Source organism: Lemur catta, chromosome 10 (genome assembly GCF_020740605.2).
Source record: "Lemur catta isolate mLemCat1 chromosome 10, mLemCat1.pri, whole genome shotgun sequence".
Classification (NCBI taxonomy): Eukaryota; Metazoa; Chordata; class Mammalia; order Primates; family Lemuridae; genus Lemur; species Lemur catta.
This window is the reverse complement of record NC_059137.1, coordinates 85,804,547-85,811,248: the sequence shown is the minus strand read 5'-3', so window position 1 is coordinate 85,811,248 and position 6,702 is coordinate 85,804,547. Positions and strand designations below refer to the sequence as shown.

Below are 6,702 nucleotides of genomic sequence, written 5' to 3'. Positions count from 1 at the left end.
CTCCCTGCTCTTTGAGTTGTTTCCCAAACAACTATATGAGAGGAAAGGAATATTTAATCTCTCTTGACATGTATTTTAAAATCTGTCTTCCAGAGGAATCAGCCACTGCACCTCTCCACAAGCTGTATTTATAGGTGCCAGCCTGGGGTAGATACTGTGGATTGCTCACCCCATGTCCCAGAGGAAATGAGCCCTGATTTTATTCTAAGGGGCAATGTACCCGCCTACCTTGTGGCTAGGGGTAGCAATGAAATGTAAGCAGAATTTATTGAGTGGGTCATGTGTCCCCTTCAGAGGGGCAGACAACTGGAAATGAGCCTTCTTTTGCCCTCTATGCCTGCTTTTTGCTGTGATGGTTGGATCTCCAGCAGCCACCTTGGGTCATGAGGCTACTTTGAGGGTAGAAGTTATATACTATGCAAAGCAAAGAAGAAAGATTTCCAATAACATTACAGAGATGCCATGCCAGCCATAGATTGCCTATCTCCAAGCTTCTTTCATGTGAGAGAAAAATAAATGCCATATTAGTTAAACCTTTGAATTTTTGATCTCTACTAGCAACTGGACTACTTCTTAACCTCTTCAAAACATTACCAGCATTAGTTTTAGCACATTAAAGTTATAAAAATTATTTATAGGTGGCAAATGAGACTGATTTATTTTTCAATCTACATATTTTCAGGTACATTATAGGTAGAAGAAATAACATAAGCTAAGCTGTACAAGCTGGGAAAGATAGGCATTTTCAGGGGACACGTAAGTCACTTCTGAAAGGTAGTCTTATTAATAACCTATCTAACAGAGAAAAATCAATTATTACACAGAAAGTAAAAGAAATAAGTTCACAACATAACTACCCTATGTTTAATTAAAATACATGTGGTCTAACTTATTATTTTTGGTTTCTTTCCCAGCCTTAAAAAAAATCCCAAGTGGACAGTAGGAGTGTGAAATTTCCCTGCTTTTTTAAGAAGAGACAATATCAGATACCTCCCACTATCAAGAAGAGAGAAAAAACTAATTTCTGCTATCAATCTGCTGTATGAAAAACAGGAAAAACCAACACTGCAACTTGATAGCCACTTTTGATATCAGTTCCCTAAAACAGAGAGAGAAAAAAGAAAAGCTATTTCTACCCTTTAAAAGCTCTGGACAACTTTCCTTGACGCCTGACATTTCTTTCCTCCCTCTGTGTGTTGTGTCCACTCTCTTTCTCTCTCTTTCACTCTATCTCTATCTCTCTCTCTCTCTTTCTAGGAAAATTAGTAAACTTTTACTTTTATATATCCTAATCACTGTCTGAAAATTCTTTCTCCCCCCGTGTTTAGACTTCACACCCTAACATTTGGTGGCCCGTATGAGGGAGAAACTGAGTCGCTACATTGCTTCTCTGCCTGCATGCAAGGAGCTCACCGCTCAGCTCACTTTTCAACTTCTGTCTTGAGACTGCTCTGCTGCACAGAGCCCAGGACTTCATTCTCGGTGTCCTCATTTGGAATTTGGTAAGTCTGCAGGGCTTTGGAAATGGTCACACACTTGAAAAAGAGTTGGCAGTTCTGTGGGTAAAACTCCAGTACTGGTCTGCCACTCTCCCTAGCCACCTCCTCCCAGACTTCACCGAGACCCAGGGACACCTGGCTTTGGGGAAGCGCCTCTCTAGGTTTCAGTCTGGAACAGGACTCGGGGATGCCCACCCTCTGGCCAGCACCCTAAATTGCGTTTCAGGTCTGACTCACAACTCGGGGATGGCCGATGCCTGACCAGGACCTCAGGCCATCTGCTGGCGGATGCCCCACTCAGCCTGTCAGTGTTAGTGTCTCGGTATATATGGCCATCCCTAGAGTCCTTCCCCTTTTCTTTCTCCTAGCTGCCATCAGGGGCAACATTATGTTACATGACAAAGAAAGGTGGCCCGGGAATGGATCTCTTCATCACAATGCTATTCTGCCACTCAACCTTCTGTTGCCACTGGCACAGCAAGGGGGTCTAAAGTTCCCTGTGTTCTGCCTTTCTTTAAAGTTGCTAGAAATCCTAATCTTCACTCTGCCTAGCACATGTGACATCTCACTCCAGCGTCTCTCTCACTGTCTTCGCTTTCCAGATAAGATTTCTCTTTCAGCTCCCCTGTTCCCCTCCTCCTCCTTCCTCTGTCTCCACCACTCTTGCCCAGCCCGCTTGCCAAGGCCGGCCAGGCCCCCTCCCGCCTGTACGCGACTCCCTCTTGGAGACTGTGGGGTCAGAGGCATTGTAAATTACTCAGAGCCACCATGAAAATCCAGTCCTTTTCCTTTCATGACCATCCTCTTTACTCCTGAGATCCTGACACCGGGGAGGGACAATGCCTCTTAGCAATGCTGTTCATCTCTTGGCCCTGATACTTGGCATAAACTCCAAAAGCTTTAAAAGAGGCCTCAGACTCCACAAGTGGAACTTTTAAAGCTGGACTTCAAGGTCTTTGATAACCGAGATGAGGAAAGGAGAGAGGAAAAAAAGAAAAGAGACTGGCAAAGGGCCTTAGAGCGGAAGGAAGCTTTCAAACGGTGGCTGCTGCAATAGGAGAGGTTTCTCAGGGACGGAGATACCCTGGAGCCCAGGCAGGAAGATGCCAGACCACATCCTGTTCTGGAAACTACACCTCGCTTCCTCTACAACCAGCTGGGGCCCTGGAGAGAAAAGCCCCAGGGAGTGGAGCTTGGCAGGGAATTGGCAGAGCCCCTCTGAGCCGGCATCCTCCACACCCACAGATCCTCTAGGACTACTGCAGTCTGAGGGACACACCCCAGCTTGGGAACAAAATCAACTTCGTCATGCCAGGATGGCTAAGCCTCGGGCAACACTCTCTCTGTCACAGGTAGGAACACCAGAGCCACTTCATCTGCTCTCCCCAAATTTTCAGAACCTGTTTCCCTCCCCGATCTCCATCGCCAGAGTGGAAGGTAAAATACAAACCCCTGTGTACTCTACAACTTCTCTGCTGCTGGGAGGCGAAGTCCCTGCCCGTCCCTTTCTGTGCTTCCCGACTGCCTTACCCCAGACTGGGAAAAGATACTACGATTGAGTCAGACACCTAACTCCTTTAACACCACAGACTTCCTTTCTCGGGCTCTTAAAAACCAGACTTAACTAGGACAGGATCTCCTTTCAAAATAGAGAGTTAGAAAAAAAATCAAAGCAAAAAGGAACTAGTATGTAGGGGAGAGAGAGGCGTGAAGAGAGTCACAGATATGAAAATATATTTTTAATAAGAAAAGTAAAAAAAGAAAGAAAATGATTTTATATAAAAAAGATCCTGTGTAATAAATGTTTGTCGTGAAGGAACTGGTGCTTTAAGAAGGGAAAATTTGGCACAAAAACAAAAAGTCCAAACATGTCGTACATGGTTCATACAAGTCAAAATAAGGCACGTGGAGGAAAATTTATAAAAAAATTTATATGTGATCAAGTTGGCTATAATTGAAAGGGAAACTACTGGTTAAAACAACAAAATTTTCTATTCTCCATGAGAATGTTTTAACTGATGGACTTTTAAAATACATTAAAAGTTCAGAACTCAAAGGCTCAATGTGCCACTATAAAATTAAAACACAGAGTTTGTTAAACTGTCTGTCTATCTTTTGCCCACTAAAACTACGGCTACTGAGTTACGGGTGTTGAGATAAAGCTCACTGAACTATGTTGTCCTAAAGTCAAGGCCAAGCAGAAACAGCCAGTCACTCATGTAAAACTGAAGAAAAAGAGGTAAAAAGAGCCCTAGAGGTTTGGTGATTCCCGTCCTACCTCGACTCTCGCTTTTATTTTTTTATTTATGGTTTTTTGTTTTTTTTTTTTTTCTGAGACAGAGTCTCGCTCTGTTGCCCGGCTAGAGTGAGTGCTGTGGCGTCAGCCTAGCTCACAGCAACCTCAAACTCCTGGGCTTAAGCAATCCTCCTGCCTCAGCCTCCCGAGTAGCTGGGACTACAGGCATGCGCCACCATGCCCGGCTAATTTTTTCTATATATATATTTTAGTTGGCCAGATAATTTCTTTCTATTTTTAGTAGAGACGGGGGTCTTGCTCTTGCTCAGGCTGGTCTCTAACTCCTGACCTCAAGCGATCCTCCCGCCTCGGCCTCCCAGAGTGCTAGGATTACAGGCGGCGTGAGCCACCGCGTCCAGCCGACTCTCACTTTTAAAACCATCCATTTCCAACCCCTTCCCCCTTTTGTGATCCAAATAAACTCTCAGCTCAGGTAGGGACATCTCGACCTCCATGCCCAACAGAAAACAACTCCAGGAGATGAGACCTCCACCCATATTCCCCAGATTTTGAGTTCATTAAATAGAAATTTTTTACCAAAGAGGGGGAAATGAAAGGTGGTCTCACTAATAATCTATCTAACAGAGAAAAATAAACTGTCAAACGGAAAGTAGGAGAAATGGACTCACCACACAGCTACCCTTTGTTTAACTAAAACACGTGTGGCCTAGCTTGTTATCTCTGAGTTCTTCCTCAGCCTTGAAAAAGTTCCTGAGTGCACAGTAGGAGCGTAAACTTCCTCAAGAAGAGACGGAACCAGTTGCCTCCCGCTATCAAGAAGAAAGAAGAAACAATTTCTACTGCCCATCTGCCCCGTGAGAAACAGAAAAAGCCAACACAGCAGCTTCACAGCTGCTTCGGTTATCAGTGCCCTGAACAGCGATAGAGAAAAGCCATTTCTACCCTTGAAAAGCGCCAGCTCTCCTCCCTCTGTGTGTCATGGCCATTCTCTCTCTCTCTCTCAAGGAAAATAAATAAACTTTTACTTTTATATACCCTAATCACTGTCTGAAAATTCTCTCTCCTGTGTGTATAGACTTCCCACCCGAACAACTTCCCGGAGTGTGAGCCTGTCTGATCTCACCCTACTGAGAGAAGGAAAGTGAAGCTGTGGTGTGGAGACCCTTGGATGTCAGGTGAGGCGTGAATCCCTGTCATTCACATCATGAGGAGCCACTGAGGCAGGGCATCCCGATGGAGACTGAGCCTGTGTTCGCATTCTCTCTGCCTCTCTCTCGCCCTCTCTCTCTCGCCCTCTCATCCCTCCATCCCTCCCTCTGTCTGTCTCTCTGTCTTCCTCCCTCCCATCACCCCACCCCCTTCCCCCTTTTCCTCTCTCGCCCCTCCCCCTGTCCCTGACAGTGCCAGCAGGACAGTTATCAGGCAGTCCCCCGCCAGGGCAGCCTGAGCAACCCGCTAGTGAATACCGACAGGTTGCGCAGCTTGGAGAAGGAGTCGGAAAACTGACACCCTCCGGAGCAGGCGAGCCCAGCCCTGCTGGCGCCCTGTGAAAGGCTGTCTCTGTCCTTCCTGCGTTCAGAGCGAGACACGCCGGGCCCGCCTGATAAATGCCCCTTTGTGCCGTGAGGGTTCTCATCCGCTCGTGAGATGCCCTCCGCCACACCCAGCCGCACGCTGCCCCGGCTGCTGCCCGGCACCAGGCCTGCGGGGGCCTGGCCCCCTGCCACCGAGAGGCCATCAGAGCCAGAGGCAGGAAACGTGGCATTTCGGGAAGCTGCCCCGGGGGCTGTGGCTTCCGCACAGCACGGGCCACATCCACAGGCTGGACAGGCGGCCACTCCACGGAGAGGCCGTAGGTCACAGGGGCCTGGGCCTTGGCCGGACCTGTCTCAACCGTGGGGCTGGGAACTGGGTGGTCGGACAGCTCTACCTCTTGGGGTCCACCGGCAGCCTGAGCTGCTCCACCCCACGGCTGGCTGTGAGGGCACACGTGACTCCCACCAGCACTGATGGGGACCGGGGACGGTCCCAGGGACCCTGTCCTGGGCAGGCCACTTCACACCCCAGACCTCCGCGTCCCCTTCCCGAGACTAGAATATCTCCACTTCCAAATCCTGCCCGTCAGCTTGGTTAAAAGGAAGGAAGGAAAGCAGGGGTTACCCGACAACGCGGGACCCAAGGGGAGCCGGGACGGAGAGGCAGTGTGGACGCCGACGTTTTCAGACCGTGAGGCGCAGACCGGCCTTGAGGGCGGACAGGCAGTGGCCGGGCCGGAAGGCGGAAGGCAAAGGGCCTGGTTACAGTTAAACCCGTCTGCTCCCTGTCCTGGTCGTCCCCAGTTGCGCTCTTAGCGAGTAATGTCCCCTGGGACCGCTGCTTTCAAGGTCTTTGTCCCCCAGACCAAGACAAAGGAGACACTCGCTTACCTGCTGGACTCAATGTGCCCACCAACCTCCAGACTTGACCTCGTGAGGACGTCACCAGCCTGGTCACGGTGACCCCCACCGGCATAAAAAAGCCCCTTGCGGCTTGGGACAGGATCCCTCTGTAGATCTCTTCACAGATCTATGCAAGTGAAAGAACTGAAAATGGTGCTTCTGCTGTGGATTTGTTTCTAACATGCCGCCACGACTCTTGACTTTTCCACAGGAGAGGGACACCTGCCTCAGGCTGAGGGACAGTGGGACAGAGGGTTTGTGCGAGGCGCTGGGCACGGGGCCTGCCTGTGGCAGCTGCTCAGTAGTGGGCCCTCCCCAGCCCACACTCTGGCCGATCCACACCTGGCCCGAATGCTCACCTCAGCTGCCAAGGATGGCCGTGCCCAGTGGCTCAGAGTGGGGTCCCCGGACCAGCAGCCCCAGCGCCCCAGGACTGGGGACCAGCGAGCTGGGCCCACCAGGGGTTCTGATGTGTGTCCCAGCGTGAAAACTGCTGGCCTGTCCAGAG

At 49.5% G+C, this 6,702-nt stretch overlaps 1 long non-coding RNA gene across 2 annotated transcripts; it reads left to right on the top strand.

The window, feature by feature from the left end:
* Positions 1-2,513: 2,513 nt before the first annotated feature.
* Positions 2,514-6,402, top strand: LOC123646469. 2 transcript variants are annotated; one of them, XR_006737907.1, is made up of 4 exons: positions 2,514-2,851; positions 4,493-4,727; positions 4,832-4,931; positions 6,156-6,402. It is a non-coding gene; the product is annotated as an uncharacterized LOC123646469 (long non-coding RNA). The 2 variants fall into 2 exon arrangements; XR_006737906.1 differs by lacking the exon at positions 4,493-4,727.
* Positions 6,403-6,702: the final 300 nt, after the last annotated feature.